Consider the following 21,880-nt stretch of genomic DNA (forward strand, 5'->3'; position numbering starts at 1 on the left):
ATGGGTGCAGGCTTTGTCCAGTCATTATTAGTACAACCTTTTAGCATTCAAGGTCACTGTGACCTTGACTTTTGACCCAATGACCCCTTAAATCAATAGGATCTTCTAATAGTCAGACTTAGCCTCCATGTTGAGTTTGAGGGCCATAGGTGCAGGCATTGTCAACTTATCAGTCAGATGTATGGTTTGACACCTTCCTGTTCAAGGTCACTGTGACCTTTGACCATATTACCCCTAAAATCAAAAGGGGTCATCTACTGGTTAAACCAAACTTTCATGTCAAGTTTGACAATAGGTCTAGGAATTGTAGAGTTATCACCCGGAAAAGCTTTGGTACTGTCAGACAGACGGACGTAGCGGCCAACATGTGCAAAGCAATATACTCCTCTTCTTTGAAAGGGGCATAATAAATTGAAATTGATTAAATATTTTTGTTTATGTTAATTAACTTACACTACATACAACAAGTACCATTTTGATATTTTCGAATGCTCATTTATACATGTACATGGGTTTTGATCTGACTATGAACATGAAACTACATAGTGATGTTCCCTCCTATCAATTCTAAATTTAAATAACCATGAGAAAAAAGAATGTTTTCACTGCACCATGAATAAATATGTCAAACAAAATAAATGTCAAGTTATTCAAGATTAATTTAACACTGTTCTTTTGATGATTTCCGTGCATTCCTGACTGCAGGTTTTTCCCATTTTCCCACACAGTTATTTCATATTGGCCTTACAAGGTCAGATCTTGAGTTGGGTCTTCATTGCTGGACACTATCTCTTTATCTCCACAGAAAACACACTGGTGCAAGTTTCACTGCAACAACTGCAAAAAAAGTTATATTATATTCTAACTGAACTCTGCATCAATATTCAATTATTTTTTTGGGTTCATATAAATTAATGATTTTTTTCAATTTAATGCATTATCATGCTGGACTCTTTGACATTGATGGTTAAAACAAAGAAGGCATATGATTTGTGTACAGATTAAACATTATTAATTATAAATGTTCTTTAATTAATAGACAAGTGGCAACAATTTCCCCAGTTAAAAAAGCTTACATTTGTATATCTGCAGATTAATCATTTGCATTTCTTTTGCTTTGATCATTTAAGTCAAATGAGTTAGACATGATAATGCATTAAAATAAGAAATATATTTTTGGGCATCAATCTATAGTGTGTGCCTTCAATCTAGAAATAAATTTCTTCTCAACAGATGCTAAATTATAAAAATATATAAACCAAGATTTTGATTATGACATACCTGCATAGTTAGTGGTCTCCATAACTGCTCAGAAATGCTCCCTATGACAAACTAAGTGCTGGTGTATGGCTGGGTAATAGTGCTGCTCCAACCAATAGCGCAATTCTTCCTACAGGTGGACCAGCTCCTCAATATGGTTTCTGTCATGGCAGTGATAACAGTATGTAACATGCCCTTTTCTACTTTCCAGAGAATGAATCTTCCAATCTAAATTACAAATTTAAGAACAAATTATACATATGCATGTAATGTTGTTAAAAACAACCATTTAGATGCACAAAACTATAAGATTTTAGGTGAAAATTGAGCCAAATCAAAACATTTAGTCATTTAAAGCTGCACTCTCACAGATTTACTGTTTTTACAACTTTTGTATTTTTTGTCTTGGAATGACCTATTTTTTTGCTAAAATATCTGCAAACCAGTGATATAAGACTACTGACAAAATATTAGATTGCAGACTTCCATATTTCAGGTCGAAAACAAAGGTTTTATGGCTTAAAGCGTTACTAACGATTTAAGAAAAATGCATAAAACATTTTGAACTTAAATATAAACATTTTCTGACAAATTTATTGTCAGCAATCTTATATGAATGGTTAACATGCATTTTCACATAAATTGGCCCGTTCCAAGACAAAAAATAAATAAAGTAGTCAAAACATTCAATCTGTAAGAGTGCACTCTCAGTCACAGATTAAGGTTTTGACAACTTCTTTTACTTTTTGGCTTGGAATAAGCTAATGAAAAGCAGTATGAAAACTGATGAAATAAGACTGCTGACAAAAGATAAGATCATGTTTTTTATATTTACATTTGTAACTATTGGTTTTATGGTTAAAAGCATTACTAACGCTTTACTAATAATGAGATTTTTGGCACAGAACATCATCTTTTGACCGTATTAAAATAAGAAAACAGCGTTCCAATATTTTCAGTTGTCTTTTTTGACTGAATTAATATAAGAAAGCAGCGATCCCCTTTTTCCAGTTGTCTGTTATGTCCAGTGTTAGAAATTCGCATAAAATAATTCATTACAAGACCAAGAAATAAAAAAAGTTGGTAAAACAGACAATCTGTGAGAGTGCAGCTTAAACATATGATATGCATTATCAGCCTACTCACATCCTGGCTACACAACCAGTACATTCATCAGCTTTACTGATTCGAACCAGGCACATTTATATTGGTAGACTAGCATTTTACCATTCTGTGCTGGCCAGTAAAGTCTCATTTGAATTAGAATTCAAAATGTATATACCTTTGTTCATTTTTTTTGCCAACTCTGTTTCAACTGAACTTTAAATGAATGAGAAGTTTCAAAAAATAATTACAATATCTCAGTAAATACCTGCATTTATGTGTTTCTTGTGCAATCTGTCAGCTTTGGTAGGCTCAGGTTTCATTTTGTCCACCTCAATACTTGTAATCTTCTAGTCTGATGTACTGCCATCCAATTTTTAAGTCAGGTCAGGCAGCCATTTCAGCTTTGTTCCAGTTGATATCAGATGATGTTAACAATACTAGCCTTGTATCCAGGCACTTCTCAATCTGAAAGTTTACAAAAGAACATGGCCTGTAATATTTAATAAAAAAATCATAATTGTTTACTCCTGGATGATGGGTTCTAAAGTAAACCTTTGAAAAAGATGCTACTGGTATGGTGCTTGAACCCACGACCATGTGAACACTTGCATGGAGATCTGTCAAACTGAGCTAACTGGGTAACTGATTTTTAGGCAGCTCCCAGCTTGGCTCTACAATTGACAGGTGCATTATACATTATAGAGACAATAAATCAAACACTTGAAGCACTAGTCCAAATAATAGTAACTTAACTGATCTTTTTACAAATTTTGAAATGGCATATCCGTCATATACAATTTTTTTGTACCAAAAGTGGGTAGCTATTCCGATTGGGATTCCGGGTCAGATAATTATATATATCTAAAATATGAGTTATGTACACAAAAAATAAAAGCTGACGAATTATTATGAGTTTGATGAGTGTTTTTTCTTCATTTCCTGTCAAAACATAATGATATAAACTGTTATACATGAAGATCACCTGCAAGGCTGCGTGCATAGATTTACATAGGTAGATGTAAAATGGTTGTGTTAAATGCATTAAATGCTTGTTTTGTGAAAAAAATCTTTGCACTTACATGGTAATAACTAAAATACGAATATAAACCTTTAATATCTATTTCAAACATATAATACTTATCTAACTACGATTTCAATATCTTTCAACCCCCACCCTGTTTTGCACAAACCCGATTAGACGTAAGGGATTGGAAGAATCCCATATAAAACGTCTATTTTTTTAGACTATTGAAGCATATATGTTCTTTTTTGATGGTTGAGACATTTCAGGTTAAACAACAATTAAAAATGCAAAAATTTTAGTGAATAATCAACTCTGAATTGAAAGTAACATGAAGATGTTGTAGTGAAGGATTTGCCATATATATATTATATATATACATTTTTTTTAATCGCAAAAAGAGTCCGTCAAAGTACAAATATTTAGACTAAGAGATGTAGATCAGCTAGATGTACCTTCTAGTCCAAATAATTGTACGTTGACAGATTTTTTTATGATTTTTGATACAGCAAATCCTTCACGTACAAATTGTTTTGTACGAAAAGTGGGTAGTTATTCCGGGTTAAAGCATATTGCATCTATAACATATCATAAAAACAAGAAATATTACCAGATAATGTTATTTTATAAAAATTCCGTAACCAAAAAGTAATATCAAGCAAATAATTATGAGTTTGATGCTTTTTTCTTCATTTCATTCTGTCAAAACATAACAATATATACATGAAGGGCACCTGCAAGGCTGCAGTTCACAATTTTACAACAATCGGAACATTTCGGCCATCAATTGTAACAACTCGCCATCTTTGGTAAGCTTCGAGATAGTCAATCCCTGTTGGATACTGGCTGAGGTGTTCAGATTGTTCGGCCAAGGCTGAGTTGTTACGATTGTATTATCTCGAAGCTTGTCGGAGGTGGCCGAATTATTACGATTGGGTCAAGTTGTTCAACTTGGCATAATTGTTGTCTGTGTCAGTCAACTTTCCTTTTAATGAAAAGGTGAATAATGTGTTTTAATGCATTAAATGCTTGTTTTTTGCAAAATAGCTTTGCACTTCCATGGTAAAATATGAATATAAATCTTTACTTTATTATCCATTTCAACCATAAAATATTTCACTTAATACAATTTCAATATTTTTCAAACACCCCCGCTTTTTGCACAAAACCGTTTAGACGTTAGGGATTGGAAGAATCCCGTATAACACGTCTATTATTTCAGACTAATGTACATGTACCTTCTAGTCATTCTAAAATGCCGTCCAGGCTTTTTTTTAATGATGGTTAGTCCAGGCTAACCATCATTAAAAAAAAGCCTGGACGGCATTTTAAATGACTAATCATCTAATGTACCTTCGTGTCCGAAATCGATCACTTCCTGGCAGCTCATTTCTGGATTGTCTCCATCTAAATTCAACATTTTTAGACGCATACATTGATGCCATTTTTGCTTTGATTGATGTTAAAGCAATAGCACTAAATACAGGTAGGTTATTTTGTAGAAGAACGTGTTCGAAGTAACATTCAATTTCATTTCCGCATAATCGCCGCCATATTGTGTATAACTTTAAAAACTACACCCTACAGTATAGTTCAAAATAACAATAGGCATAACGTTGACACACTGTGATAGGTATAATCCAAATAATTTACTCAAACAAATACAATAGTTCGATTGCTGCTGAAAAAATCATTTGAAACATAAAAGCTATTTCACAAAATATTACATGACATGAACTCTTTAACCGCGTATGATTTATTTCTTAATAGCTTTCATTCATAAAATAAGTTCTTTGCCGGGGTTTGCCGGGTCAGTCTTGAATGCCGATATGTGTGACGTCACACGGGGTGCAAACATGTGGTGAAGCTTACTATTGGATGTAGGGTAAAATGACTTCGTATGTAAATGCTATACTTTCATTATTTTTCATTATTTGTTCAATAAAACTCACCAAATTGCAACGGTACAACTATACTTTTAAGAGTAACACGCAATGTTTGTCATAAAAAAGGCAATAACGCGTTAAATACACATAAGCAGGTACTTGACGCCCCACATTAACGTAAGTAGTTCCGTTGCTAAGCAGGTGGTGTGTATTAATATATTCATGTTCAATATGTCGTGTCAGGCGACTAGTCGCGTTTCTGAAATACCGCTCTCTAAAGACTGTCGGCTTGCAGCCGACAGTCTAAAAATAGGCCGCCATGCCGCTAACTTCACGCCGCTAGGCCGCCATGCCGCTATCTTCACGCTGCTAGACCGCCATGCCGCTAACTTCACGCTGCTAGGCCGCTAGGCCGCTAACTTCACGCCGCTAAAAGGAGAAAAATAAGACCATCCTTTATTGGTTTAAAGAGTAGTTTAAAATTTGCTTGGAATATTTATGAAAAATCAAATATTAATGAAACAGAACTTATAAATTGGTCAGTTGTAAAATTGTTTATCTAGACCACATACGTTTTAAAAACAGTAAAAACTTATATACTTTGTACAAGAACATAGTGTTTATATTTTCTTTACTTTTTTCACCTCTTTGCTTTGTTTATATATATATATAGAGATATATGTATATGTGTGTTTATGTGTATGTATGTGTGTGTATATATATGTATGTATATATGTATATGTATATATGTGTATGTGTATGTATGTGTATGTGTATGTGTATATATATATATATATATATATATATATATATATATATATATATATATATATGCTTTAGTTTCCTAGAATATCTGTGACAAATCACTCCCTTATTTGAAAATCGTGTACTAATTAACGACGAAGGACTTACGTTTTAATGTGTTTTAATGTCGATGACATTTGCTTAAGGAGGTTTTTCATATCTATAATGGGAAGGTAGGAGTCTCTCTGTCCTAGTAATCAATTACATTAAACATCGATATTATATTTGAGGCGCCATTTATCACATTACATTCCTTTGATCACACACTGAATTAATAGTTTGTGTTAGATGACATAAATTAAAATCTAAATGATTTTATAAATGAAGACTCAAATATAAAAGAAGTACACCATTGCTGAGCGTTACCATGCAACACTCTAGATAATGATTTAGGACCAATCCGGCGTTTCACATCTACTTTATAGAATGTAAGCAATCCCTCTCTCTCTCTCTCGTTTTCACTCTCACCACCTCCCCCCGCAAACAAACCATCTATCTCTTTCAATCTCGTTTTCGCTCCCCCCCCCCCCCCTCTCTTTCTCTCTCTCACTCTCTCCGACTCACTTTCTCTCCATCTCATTCTCTCACTCCCCCATCTCACTCATTGTCTACCGTTCTTTGTCTCTCTCCTGTCTTCTCCTTGCTTTCCACGCTCTCTCACTCCCCCTCTGTGTCCCCTCTGTCTCCCCACCTTTCTCCCTCTCCCGCTCCCTTTCCATTTACACGATCATTTCCTTACTTACGATCTTTTTAAAGTGACTAATATGTTTGAAATGTTTATAAATTGTATTTATATAAATTAAAAACACATGTATAATTTCATTCTAAAGGTAAATCTATCGATATTTATTGAGAATATTAAACTGATGAATTGTTTTCCCACCATACTATGTTTGGTATGATGTTATGAACTTATAATCACGTTATAACTTTCCTAACCATTATATATAGTTAATTTGAACAACTAACTATTATAATGGCAGCATGATTTTGCTGAAACATATATTTATATACAGTAAAACTGCGATCGCTCGAGGTCGCCAGGGACCGAGCCAAAACCTCGAGGGAACCGATGTTTCGAACGACCCGATTTTCAATTTTTCAGTTTGATATGAGATATCTTTCAGTGTATTTTAAGTTTGAAGTCGTCAAACAGACTGTTTACTAAGACACCGAGTATGTGTTTCGTTGTGGAAATCGCTAATATGTTCAAAAGTTGACGTAATCTAAATGTAAAACGCAAAAGAAAAAAACAATAATTGAATGAAAAGAAAATGTTTATTTTAACAAAAAAGCACATTTTCGTAACAAGCAACATTTGAATGACAGTACATATTGTGGTATTAGTCAGATTTAAGTTTCGCAAAATGAAGGATTGTTGATTGGCGCATCTTGTCGGTTTCGCGAAACTGTTCAATCGTAATGTGACGTGGCAGCGTGCAGAGCGTCTGAAGATCACTGTCAGCATCGGCAGCGAATTCAAACAACCTTCTGACCACATCTAAAGCGTTAACTTCTCTTCATTAACTACTCATAATTATCATCTCAAATGCTCATATCAACTAATATTGGTCATGCGTTAACAGTAAAAAACGGTTTTTCACACCTTATCAAATTGCCTTTCAACTGTCATTGCATTTTTTACAACTTGCGAAAATTTTAACACCTAGCAATTGTTTGTTTATTTTGGAACACGCGTTCGGGAAAAAGTGTGAAATTATGTCCTCGAGGGAGCCATAAGGTTTTGTGCACGATTTGTGTACTTGGGACCGAGGATATTGCTCGAGTGCTCGACATAATTAGGTTTCGATGCAGCGTGGGTATATTTTATATGAAAATAGAACGAAAATAGTTCGTATAATGATATTGTTGCACAAATGTATAGAACTGTATGTGCAAACCAGAAACTTTCTTGTCATAATCAGAGATCAAATCAGTGCCTACATACTTGTCATAGAGCAGCAGCCTTCAATTGTCATTTCCTCCTTTTATACCGAAGCTAGCGCTAGCTACTATATGTAGATTATAAAAAAGGGTGCAAGATCTTTTTAATTGTATTTATGTACATGTGTGTACATGTTCGTGCAACGATATGTAATAAACACAACTTCATTTCACTTTACATTCTGTTTTGTCTGTTATAGCTTATACCGTAGCAGGTCTGTGTATACAGAAAGACTGCAACCTGTAATTAACAAACCAAATAGCATACTATAACAATACATATCAATTCTAACACAACTCAGTTTTAAACATATAAAACATTCATTATTTACAATAAATCATATATTCAATAACTGGCATCCATGGCAAAATACACTACATGTACTTCCATTAAAAACTGACCTAAATAGTCAAAAATAGAAATACTTTATCGAAAAATAACTTGGTAATGCCTCTCCCCTACTACAAAATATGCTAACCCGCATCAACACATGCACTTATAAAGTCCACCAAACTAGAACACTAACAAAACCCAAATCATTAGCATCATATGACAAACATACATATTTGAAATATGTCATATCAGTTACCTCACTGAAATATTGACGAAATTAGTCGATGAACTTCCTCACTATCCATAGAGTTCGGTTATCTATTTTTCATCAAAGCATCAATTGCCAAAATTCAGTTATCAATAGGACAAGCCAAGGCCTGAGCAGCATTCACCACAAAGTATTTCTCTTGCAGACCTTCTATGAGGAGGTTTAGGTGAAACACGTCATTCTATCTCCCCAATTTCTCATTAACTGCATGGCACAATTCTACCTGTTATCCCATGTCATGTTCATCGACTTCGTCATTAGGTTTAGCTACAGGTAAGACAGTTTCATCTCTTCTTTTTCGCCTTTGTATACCTGATAAATGTTGCTGTTCTTCAGCAATCTCTATATCTTTGTCCTGTTCAGTACCATCCCCATTACGTGAAGTGTCATTCTGATTGCCAATATCTTCCATTGGTTCAACTTTAAACGGCTGACGTATATTTTCTTTCTCGACACTATTAAACTGTTGACTTCTCGTTTCATGGCTATATCAAGTATCAGGAACTTCTTCATTTCGAAGTTAATTCGCATGATATTTCTTCCATACTCTTCTATATCTCCTCCTTGAATTTTGTCTAGACTTAATCCGGTGTACGGGCGTTCCCATCGTGGTAGTAGTATTTACAATACTATCCCCGTCTTCACTTTCAGAATCTGAGTCTTTTCGATGAAGTTTTTTCTCTCCTGCGCTGGGGCGAACTTTGTACTCAAGTAGTTCAGGGTTTCCTTGTTTCACAACTCTGTATTCATTATCATCGTATGTGCCCTGGATTATGTGTTTCCTTCAAACTTACATCTGCATACTAATACATGAACTTCTTCTGAAATAAAAACTGTCTTTGCCTTCTTGTTGTACTTTTTTCTCTGTTTAGACTTTGATTTTTCAACATGTCTATTCACTATTTCATTACTTTTCACTATCCTGTCTCTAAGATCTTCAATATACTGTTCAGTTTTTCTATTGGTGATAGGTTCTTGGCGTGTAACTTCAAAGTTTGCATCAAAAGAAAGACGCGGTTTGCAACCAAACATAGGCTCGTAGGGCGCTAAATGTGTAACCCCATGCTGCCTGCAATTGTATACAGACACCATTGGTTGAATATATCTCTTCCAGTCATGCTTCTGGTCGTTTGGCGATGTCCATAACATACTCAATAGTGTGCGACTGAACATGCCCTGACCAGAGCTTCATAGTGGATGATACAGAGTGGTGAGGGTCTTAGACATTCCCACAATCCTCCATAACTCGCGTATCAACTCACTCTCAAAGTTCGCGCCTTCATCGGAGTGTAGCCTATCATGTACCATACCAAACTCATTATAGAACACTTCTGCAGTGGTCTTCGCTGTCTGGTTCAGTGCTAATATGGCTAAGGCGAACTTCGTATAGTGGTCCATATCAACCAATACATTACTTATTCCCTTTGCAGTTACCAATGTCAGGTAATCGGAGCACTCTAGCTCAAGCGGATAGATGGTGATGACGCTCACTAAAGGTGCTCTTTCAATGTTCTTATCCTTTCTTTTTAGACATTGGTCGCATCGCTTTACCCATTCTTCTATGTCAACAGACATTCCAGACCAGTAACAGGGCTCCTTAAGTAGCCTGCTAGTCCTTTCCGCTCCTGGATGACCAACATGTTCGTGTAGTCCTTTAAGAACCTTCTCCCTGTATCCTTCGGGAACATCTTACTAATCAATATTTTCATTCTTAGTATGTACCTTTCTAACCAGTTCCCCCTCTAAATGGTTAGTTTACTAAAGTATATTTTCATGATGAGATCATCATTCCCAAAGTTGCTAATATATTACAGCCCGCCTTCATCGGTCTACAACAGGATCATGCCTTTGCATTCTTCTTATTTTTATAATTTCCTTCTGTACCTGTCCTTGTTCTTCAAACGCCTAAACCAGATCAATGTTTTACACGGTAACATTTAAAAACTGTTTAGGAACTACAGCAGAACAAATAGCCTTGATGATATTGTCATATAACTTCACTTGATCGCCTCCTTCAGTTGCAATCTTCTCATACAGGAAACGGCTCGTCTCGTTAGCATCCGATGTTTTAAGCCAGACCTGTGTGATGTCGAAGCGGAATTCGCCAAGTACAGACGCCTTTCTCTGACCTATAGTATCCAGCTTCGCACTCGTCAGAATATGTGTGAGCGGATTGTTGTCATTAAAGACATTGAAGTGGTTAATGGTGAGATAGTCGGCGCTCTTTTCCATGATGGCACACTTCAAGGCGAAATATTCGAGATGAAACGCACTATAGTTTTCCTCGGCCTTCGTCAATGCCCTACTCGGATAAGAAATGATTGTCATCACACCATTCTGTTTTGGTAGAGAACAGCCCCTAGTGCCTTCATTGATGCATCTGTAGGCATTTCAAGCCGGTATGAGAAGTCTGGATATGCAAGGATGGGTGGGGATGAGAGAATGTCCTTGACCTGGTTGAATGACGCCAGCTCCTGTTCAGTCCATTTTCAGATCGGTACATTCTTCTTCGACCCTCTCTTCGTCGACGTTAGTGGCAACAATTCTGAGAGAGGTCTCGTCAACTTGCTAAACACCCGTATAAAGCGGCGATAATATCTCGCAAATGCGAGAAAAGTCTCAGCTCACCTGCGTTCATAAGGACTGACTAATTCCGGACTCCATCTCATCAGGATCCGTATAGACTCCGTCCCAACCAACAAGGTGTCAAAGGAACGTGTTGGTCTTAAACATGGCATGCGTTTATACCCAAAGAAACCCAGAGTTCCCATAGAGAATGCTGTACGCTGCTTGTGTTCATCTTCTGCTTCCACTTCATGATAGCCTTAAGTCTTAAGTTGAAAAGTGGCGGGCACCATACAAACTATCAAAAATATCCTCAATGCACGGCAGGGCATAGGCATCCATGCCATCTTGTAGTTCAGCATCCGGTTATCCACACAAAGCCGGAGCTTCCCGTTCTTCTTTCTGACGAGGAGGACATTGGAGGTCCATCGGTGCACGCCACTTATACAAAAGCTAGCTCTAGCTACTGTTATGTAGATTGTAACTAAGTTCTTTCATATCTATATCTATATATTTCACCATAGTTACTTAAAGATGCACTCTTACTCCCAAATAAGATTCACCACAATAAATAAAATTGTTTTAATTTACCGATCTGTCGCAATAATAATCATACAACAGGAACTAGAGGGGCAAATCCAGTAGCCAAATGATTAACGAAGAACCAGTTTAAATTGACTCGCTCAAGTTTTGGCAGCAACTATTCTTTCCCGGTAATGCACATGAAAACGTTTATATTATAACTAACTTTAACTCTTTGATACCGAAATTGCAGAGAAAAATACATTCGACGTATACAACAATTATTCTGGTTTTAGTGGTGTGCGCACCGACGCCGGTACAGTCAAGCAAATACTTGAAAAACGGACAACAAAACCTCACGCCCACAAGGACTTAAACGCAAACATAAGGCTAACTTCACCTGCAAGCCATTCGTAATATCGCGTTTCTAATGATGTTTAATACCGTGGAATTTAAAGACAATATATGAGCATATATCAACATTTTTGTTGAAAATTCCAGCCGCCAGTACCTTTAAGTTTTAACACTCCTAATGATTTGCAGAACTTTATTTTCTCATACAAAAAGGTTGTACAAAAAGATGAGCCAGTCCCTTTTTTATGACAGAAGGCTAAGGCCTGATACACAATAACGAAAGAGAAACACAACGTCCCAGTGTTTCTATAAGAGGGTTTGACGGTCTCACAATGGGGGAAACCGAAAGCTTACATGACACTTTGTAGGAACAAAAAAGCTAGTAGAAATACACGTTTTTGTTTTTCATAAAAATATTAAAATAAGTAATTCCGAATGGTGATCACACTCAATAGATATCTCTGATGCATTCACAGAATGTCACCATCAGGAAATACACCGCATATATGTGTTTGACAGTTACATTTTCACCACGAAAAAAACCTTGTTGACATCACTTTCTTGAAAAAAAATCAATAGAGAATCCAAACAGCCTAACAAGAACCGCGACAATCCACCGTTCTTTAACAACAAAGATTTAAACTGTCCATGACATCCAAAGAAACAATTCAATGTTCAACCTCAATGTTCAACCTCAAGCAAATGCCTTAATTATGCTAATTCATAACACTTTCCTCGAAAGGTAAAGAGTGAATTCAAATACGTACATCAATCGATAGTTAATCCCTCACCAGCTGATATGAGTATTTTGAGCAAATATCGACATATTAACAGCCAAAGAAATTTAGCCAGAAACAACCTGTTTTCTTTTTCTTTTCAGATGATTACAAGCTTCATCTAAATGTCTGAATATGCTGAACTATGAACTGTTAGACATACCTGTGACGATAACCGAGGACAACGATCAAAAATACCTTCACTTTGCGGATTTCACTGGCTTATATATTTTGTTGAATCATTATGTCCCGTTTATTTTATGAAAGGTTTACCAATTGGATAGTTCAATTCCACACAGTCCTTCGATACTGAAGAAGCCGGCGGTCGGATGCCCGATACTCGATCGGCATTCACAATTCAAGCTGATTGAGTTCCTGTGTAAGATCTGCACAATTCCGCCTTAGCCACCTGCTTTTGCAGAATGTCTTCATTGGGCAAATTGTATAAATCAGACTCAAGCCACCCTTCTTGGTGGATTTTTTAAGGCATGTCTAGCAACCTTAAGGGTTTTGTTATCTTGTCCTTCCAGCTTGCTCATGGAATCCTCCATGACATCAATAATTTTGTCTTTTTAAATAATCTGATGACTAGGTGAAGCTATTTTTCTTAGCGCTTCGGATACTTCACTTAAATAATATGTATCGTTTATCGATTATTAAGGAAGAGGTTCATAAAAATATTAGCTAAAGGTATTAAATCAGAGATTGATGTAGCAATGTATATTTACTATTGAATGAAATCAGTTATTTATCGACAAAACGTCCACTTTGCTTAATATTATCGAACAGTTAAGTTGGACTAAGACGACTACAGTTCAAACGGTAATAACAGATGGATATGATACTTAGAATACAAATGTGGGGCCCGTGCGCCCAGGTGGGATTTGATTGGCCGCGGATACCAATGTTCGATATAATTGATCATACATTAATATGGAAGTGGTGCATGAGCGATACCTCATCCATTCAAAAAGTCAAATGTGTCTTTGAATAGTGCGTTTATCCTTTAATTTAGTAATAGCAGTTTATTTGTCATTATATAATTAGACACTGAATGAACTATTCTCAATACATATAAATAATACAGTAGACGTATTCCATATATTTTGAAATTGCTGTTGATCTTATTTTCGGTGCATGTTCTTTCAGATGAGGAACGTTCTCGCTTTGTGTTTTCTTCTGGTTTTTGTCTATTCCCTAGAAGGAAAACCAGAATTTCGACAACACAGTAAACCCCATGGTATTAATAAATATTCATATTCTGTCTAATGTTTTCATTAATGGATTTATATCACAGCTTTCCTCCTTAAGTATTTTTAACAATTTTATTAAGTGCTGGTGAAACACACGTAGAGAAAAACAGAAGAGCTGTGATATTTATAATCACTAAAATGGTGTTCATTGGTTTTAACTTAATTCAATGAAACCCCATACATATTGTATGAGCTCTGTAAAACAGATAAATTATCATTATTTTTTACAGGTATTGTGCATCCTTTCGTGCCGAATTGTGATCAACAATTCCAGTGTGGAAGCGGTCATTTCATGGGCCATCCGGAGTGCGTACCTGCCAGTGCCGTTTGTAACGGCGTCCCTGACTGTTCAAACGGCGCCGACGAAAACGGCTGTGCATGTATGTTTTTACGCGTTTATTAACTAAAAGTGTACGTGTACTTTACGTCTCATGTGAATAAGTGGACGCAATTGTCATTTGTACGAGATACATTAATTCTACTCCTCCACAGAGTGATCGTTTAAATAAACTTAACTCAGTTTTAGCTAAATTTAAGAGACAACTTTATTCACTAATCATCAGTAGCAGTGACCCTCACAATTTATTTAATTTTGCACTACATTTCCGTTGGTTCTTAATTATTATTGTTTACGAAGTCGACTGTTTAACGGAATGTGTTATCCTAAATCATGTCTACTTTTCTCAATTGTTCAGTGCCGTATTATTAGGATGTTCTTGCTTTAGTTACTCCGGTTGGAAGACACAACAAAAAAGATAGGTTTCATATATTTTTTGTCAAAATATTTGTTTCATCCGTACGTAGTCTAATAAAGGAAATTGATCGCGCGACAAAAAAACGAGTAATAAAGGCAATACTGACAAAAACTGTAAATTAATAATGCGGTAAATGAAAAGGGTATGTAAATGAAAAGGTGACAGATAACAAATGGTGGGAAATGAAGAAAGGTCGTTTATAAACAAATACTTTAGTAAAAATGCGGTAAATGAAAACGCGGTAAATGGCGACTGAAAAAGGTGTTACATAAAAGGGCCGGAAATGAAAGAGGTAGTCAATAGAACAGGCGGTAAATGAAAAAGACGTGAAATAAAAGGGCCGAAAATGAAAATGGTGAATGAAAAGGGCGGTTAATGAACTAGGGATTGTTACAGTGGTAAGAAAACGCCCATAATTCTAAAAGTAAATTAGGCAAATGCGTGAATATGGATGTTCGTTTGATTCCGATCTCGTATAAGTGGAAATGAGTGTTGGATGAATCAAGTTGATTTGTAAAATTTTCTTTTATTTGAAGACCCAAACTGTTGGTCGCGCGGTATGATCCAGTGCAGCGACGGGAAAACCTGTGCGAAATGGTGCGACGGCTTTCCTCAGTGCCCAAATTTAGATGATGAAATTGGATGTCGTGAGTACTATTTCACGCATTCTGAGTTTTTGTTTTGTACACATATGGACTTTTCAGCTATGGAATGTATGATATGTAACTGCATATATTGTTTTTTGAAATGACATGTGGATTTATTCAGATTTTGATTTTAATCTGAAAAAAATCCACTCGATTCTAATACAACCTCCCAAATCAAATCGCACTTCTATTAACCCTATCATATTTTGTTCGTGTATGTACGTCCTATCTTATTATCGAGTTATTGATGTCGCATCCGTCCTGTGTATCAACCATAAGGTTTGCACAGGTAGGACTGCTATATCGCTCACTTAACACATTATGTATACATAAAATGTTCCAGCTACGATCTGTCCTAAGGGTAATCTACTATGCAACGATGACAAGACTTGCATCAAATTAGACAAGATTTGTGATGGATATGAAGATTGTCCATCGGGGGAAGATGAAGACAGATGTGGCCCAGGATGCAAAGATCATGTCCTTTGCTCCGATGTTTGTGACGGACACAAACAATGCTTAGATGGAGAGGACGAAAAGAACTGCCTGACCGATGAGACATGTTAGTATCATTTTCATGTATCCAGTGTTTTTTGTCGAATCCAAATCATTTTCGATATTTAATCTGTACGTCATTACCAATACCTCATATCTGATAGAAGACGAAACTATCGAGGTAGGTGGTGTCCAACCCCATTGAAGTTTCACAATACTGCACGAAACTTGCTCGACACACGTCTTAAGCACCAAGAATACTACTCTGAAATTGAGCTATGCGTGTTTTGGTGGTGAAGGAGAACGAGCTAGTAAATGAATATATGGCCAATCAATCTTAACACATTATTTGGCATGACCATATCAAGAATAACAGATTGGTATCTTTGAAAAATAAGAAATATTCAATATTTGCAATGTGGATACAGGTATATTTTTTTTCTAATTCTGACAAATCAAAGAGTCGGCCTGTTCCGTTCATTGCTCACTTGTTTTTTAAGCATATGTGTCAGATTGTAGCACAACGAAGCGAAGAGTTGGAAGCCAAAAAGGTTTCGACATTTAGATATTATCACAAATTGCTTCGATTTTTTTAACGTTAGTAGTACAAATCAAAATAGAATTGCGTCAGAAATTGTATATAGAACAGCTGTATTATTAAAATACATTACATGACGTAACCAACTGTAATAGAACAAGTGATAGTACATACTCATTGACGTCATCGACTGTGAACAGCACTCCATAGAGACAGTCATATTCTGGTCTAGAGGAAGAATGTAATTTTGTTTATGTAATTAGTTTGTATGACTACGATATTTTACTTTACGCCGTTTATTCATTTGTTTGCAGATCGGGCGAAGTTGGTGGAACAGATCCTGTGCGATTGCATAAATACTTTATGTAATGGTGGTAATGATCCTGGTTGCCGGGAATCCTGCCGTAATTTAGCCGAACAAAATTATCAGATTTTGGTTACAGCCTGCTAGATACGACGAGAATTAAGAAACGTTTTCTTTCTACTCACTCATCAAACAAATTGAATTTTTCTCACACTGTCTCAAAGGGGATAACTATCTTGGTATTCTGTTTAAAGAAAATGCAACTTACATAAACTAAATGCATTATGTATATGATATTAAGATGATTGTTTGAGCAATAAATCCTGAGACGGAGCACACCGTTTAAATCTGGATTGTTGGGGGATTCGGATGTTTATTTTATGTACTTGGCGTGTAATACTACATGTACAAAACTTTGCCAATGTATTAAATTATGTTAATGTAGCATACTGTTATCAAAGCGCTGTTGGCACTGGCGTATTCACTATATTTTTAATACAACTTCAGTGACCCTCTACATTTATGATTCTTTGTGTGTGCAATATTGCACGCATCAGTATAGTCAGTATTGTTGTTTTAGATCGGACGGAATTTGCAACCAATTGAGAGTTAAGCACAAAGTACGGATAGCAACGCCGAAAGGAATAATGAAATAAGAACTGAAAAGTACTACCAATAAGTAACATGGCTTTTACAATTCTGCGGTCCATTAGGCAATACACACCTTTAAAAACTTTAGCAATCCAAATTGGAATTTAACACGTGCGTGCAAAAGGCACTCGATCATGTTTTTGGTAAAAAATAATAAAGTTTGGCAAAACATTAGGAGTGTTAAAACTAAGAAACTGGTTGCTATAACCCTTCAACAAATGTTGATATATGCTCAAATATTGTCTTTGAAATCCACGAATTTGAATAGCGTTAGTAACCCTTTCGAACAAAATGCTTAAAGTTTATGTTATCCTTTTGCTTGTGAACGAGTCCTTGTGGATGCATTGTTTTGTTGTCAGTTTTATATTAAATCCTTGCTTGAACCGGCGTGGGTTAGCTCCCCATGAAATATATTTTTATACTCAATACTTATGTGAAAAACAACAGAAACAAGCTCAGGGCCTCAAAGCGTATTTTTTGGCAATATCCTCTAGACCATCTGGCTTTCGTCAACTATGTTTTTAAGGAACTTCACATGATTTATAACAGTCCATGTGCACTTACTTATTTAAGGATATACTTATACTTGATGTCATTATCGGGGTACGAACGCATTGTGTGGAGCTCGAAGGTCTCCACGCGTACTTTTGCCAGCCAAACTGCCTTCATATCCCAGATAATGACATCATCAAATCATTGGATGCAATTTATAGCCTATATGTACACCAATAGTTTATTATTTGTTTGAAAAAATGTTAAACAATTCTTCATTTCATGAAAAAAGAACGACCAGACCGCAACCGGAAACATTTTATTATATTACATCACAATAGCGCTTGAAAAGAAGAATCACTTCAAATCACTATTAAACGTAAAATTGAAACGCTGATGACTAGAATGGTTAAACTATTAAACGTTAACGTTTTTCAGCTTTTTCTGTGGGCCGATTTTTAAAAGTTTTTTATGGTCTTAGGGCATTTAAATTTGTTAGAAATATGTTAAAAAATGGTTAATTACAGTCAACACCAAGAGAGGGTACTACTATCGTATCATTGCATTATATAAGTGCATTTTAAATCATAAATCATAAAAATCTAGCTTTTCCGAATGCCTCTTATTCATAGAACACTGTGGAATATCGTATAGCGAATATGAACGAAAATCTATAACCTATATAGTTTTAGAAACTCACAATTCAATTTAGGCGTTTCTTTATTCCCTTTAACATGGCTGAATAAGTCAGAATGATTTAGTGTCCTTTTATTTTCTCGCTGCCACCACAACTTAAAGCTTTTCCAATCCAATGTCCACTCATTCTAAACTTTATTCCCAACCATATCCGCATAGTTATTCCAAAGCTACTAATATACTAAATTTAGAAAGTTAAACATTTGTTGGATATTATTAACCTGACCTCACCACGATCTAAAATCTACATCCGTATACTATGCTGCACCTGCATCTACTGACCCAGTTATTGAGCAGTCGTTTTGGGCTTTTTTAAATCACCAAAACAGGTGAATTACAAATAACTGGACAACAACTCACCGGCTACTACACTAAATATATTCATGAGGCATATGAACTAGCCGATAAGCCCTATATCCCTATATCATTATACCTTTAACATATAAGAAAACTTTGATTATGATAACATTTTGATGGCACACGCGGTTTAAACACCGTTTATATATTACTTCGTATTTTTAAATAACTGAAGCCAATTGGTTTTACATCAAATAAATCTGAAAAATATTTTCACATCACCAAAGCTTGCCATGGATTCCATTTCATTAGTTCCTGTGTGATACATTCTAGCGATGAACGTACTAGTTTGTAACTTGGGAATAGTTACCCTTGCATCGAAAGTACTTTATATTCCGTATACCCGTACGCTTAATAATTTCTATATAAACGGCTTCCTATTATTTACCAATTTCAAATACACGGTAGCGTTGATACAGATGTTTAAGACCAAAGCATTCCGCGTTTAGCTATAGAATGCCCTGCATAGCACTACTTGGTGCTGCGTAGTAGAGTCCTTCGGTGTGTGAGCATGCTCCGTCACGAATGAAACGCGCTTCTGAAATACGTCCTACATTGTATTCACTGTTCACTTAGAGCACTGTGCGAAGTATGCGGACATGCAACTTCAAAAATGTTGTTTCGGTGTGAATTCGGAAAGTAACAAACTATATTTACACCTCAACTTCCATTCCTTAAATGAACTGCCTTTCGGCAATTGCGTTCATCAATCGATGAACGCAACATCTTTGGATATGTTCGGATCGTAATTCATTGCATAACAATATACATGAAAGCATGATCTTGTTATTGGTTGTATTGTGTCTGCAGATCCCGTAAAATATAGATCAACATTTTTAAAAGTGTTAGTTTATTATATTTTAAATATATTGATACCAGAAGTGTTTCAATTTTACGTTTTAAAGTGATTTCAAGTGGTTGATCTTTTCCCGCGTTATTGTGACGTCATTTGAAAAAAATGTTTCCGGTTATAGTCGGGTCGTTCTATTTACAGAATGGGTAAGAACGGATTACTGAAAGGTTTTCTTAAATGAAATGAAGTATTTTTTTAACAATTCTTGAATGAAATAATGAACTATTGGTGTAAATATAAGGAATGAATTGCGGGGTTGATGTCATTATCGGGGATATGAACGGAATTGGGTTGGTCCTTCGGACTCCACACACATTGACCAACCCAATTGCGTTCATACCCTGATAATGACATCAACCCCGCAATTCATTCCTTAAATAATGCTACTCACAATACGAAAAATAAGCATTGATGATGTTGTTTAGTCATTTATGTAAAAGTATTCTAAAGTTGTCCAGGACCTGCTTATTCCGATGTATCTCAAGCAAATGAGAATGCAAGAAAATAGTTGGAAGAAAACGGCTCCCAGAAGATGCATTGGTTTATCTAGCTGTTGAAGAAGAGCAGATAAGAAATCAGGAGTAAGGTCCATAACAATATTTAAATGAAAAAGAACTACATCAACAAACTCAGTAGCCAAAAGTTTAAACATAAACCCCGGAACAGAAAAAGCCGAGAGTTGCAGACAACTTGCAGGATACATTGTTACGATTCCTTAACACTATGAAGTAAAGCCTAACCAATTTAGTTCTCGTAAGCGTAAACCTCAACCAAGAGGACATGATTTTGTCTCTTTATGTTGATCAAACACAACAATATCAGTTTATTATGCATTGGTGTTTAGGAGCTGGATTTGGGGAACACCACCTGATTTGAACAATTGTTAAAACAACATCTACACTTCATCGCGTTGGGCAAAGTGAAGGAGACATAATAGTACTCATTGGAGCATTCACTGTAGTTACACTTAATATTGGTGGATAAACCCTGCACTCGATATTTCAGTTTTCAGTATTTCAGAGAAGATGAGCTGATTATATTTATCTAGTTTGAAAGCAACGTGCAAAGACGGTAATCAGCAATGGACACTTGTGCCTTCTAAAGATTCATGAAATATCGTTGGTTTCATATGAATGTCTGCTCCATATTTATTAAAGGTTGTGTGACATTAAATGAGGTTTTATGCTTTCTAAATGAGGTCCACTAGCATTGTGATGATGAAGAGTGTACTAAGAAATGGAGGAAGCTTTCAAAACCAACCTTTGGAGTTATTGTACTTATTGTATTATGTATATTCAAACAATGAAGACATAGATTGGAAGTTATTGTTTTGAGGGACTTTGTTTTTTATGGTACATATCTGTTAATTAGATGCCATCCTGACAGAACCTAAGAGGGGGAGATGTGTTACAATATTAAGGGTATGGGGATATTAGCGGTTGACTATACTCCGATTACAACCTCATTTTTTTGCACATTTTAGCACGTTGTCACAGGCATGTCATGTTGGAGCCACGCCATGATAGTCATATGCAGTGTGTGTCCAATTTGACCCGATCACTGCGGTCTTGGACAGGAAAAGTTTGCATCGCGGCTACCTGGCTGCAACTGCAACGCTAGGAAGAAATAGAGACCATGAAAAGACTTGTAGAACATGCACAAATCTACTGTTAAATGACACATTTTATATAAGCACAATGGCGGCTTAAACATACTTAGCACAAGGAAATAAAAGCTAGAAAAAGGACCAGAGTACACAATGTAAAATTGTCAGCTTAACTATAACCGATTCGATCATTCGAAAAGTGAAGGCCCATGCATCGGGCGTGGCTCTTTTGAGTTAAGTCGACAAAAGAGGGCGCCGGATTCGGTTGAAAGCGCCATGCTATGAGATAGGATGGTTACAGGAATCGACACTCCATGGAATAATTGTACGAGTATACAGACAAAACAATATTAACCTAAAGTTTATTAAAAAGCTACATTGCATTAAAGGCG

General features: G+C 35.9%; 1 long non-coding RNA gene across 1 annotated transcript; it reads right to left on the reverse strand.

The window, feature by feature from the left end:
• Positions 1–515: 515 nt before the first annotated feature.
• Positions 516–2,798, reverse strand: LOC128203527 (uncharacterized). The gene is made up of 3 exons (XR_008255969.1): positions 2,633–2,798; positions 1,282–1,488; positions 516–837 (listed from the first exon to the last, which is right to left on the reverse strand). It is a non-coding gene; the product is annotated as an uncharacterized LOC128203527 (long non-coding RNA).
• Positions 2,799–21,880: the final 19,082 nt, after the last annotated feature.

Source organism: Mya arenaria, chromosome 9, assembly GCF_026914265.1.
Source record: "Mya arenaria isolate MELC-2E11 chromosome 9, ASM2691426v1".
Lineage (NCBI taxonomy): Eukaryota > Metazoa > Mollusca > Bivalvia > Myida > Myidae > Mya > Mya arenaria.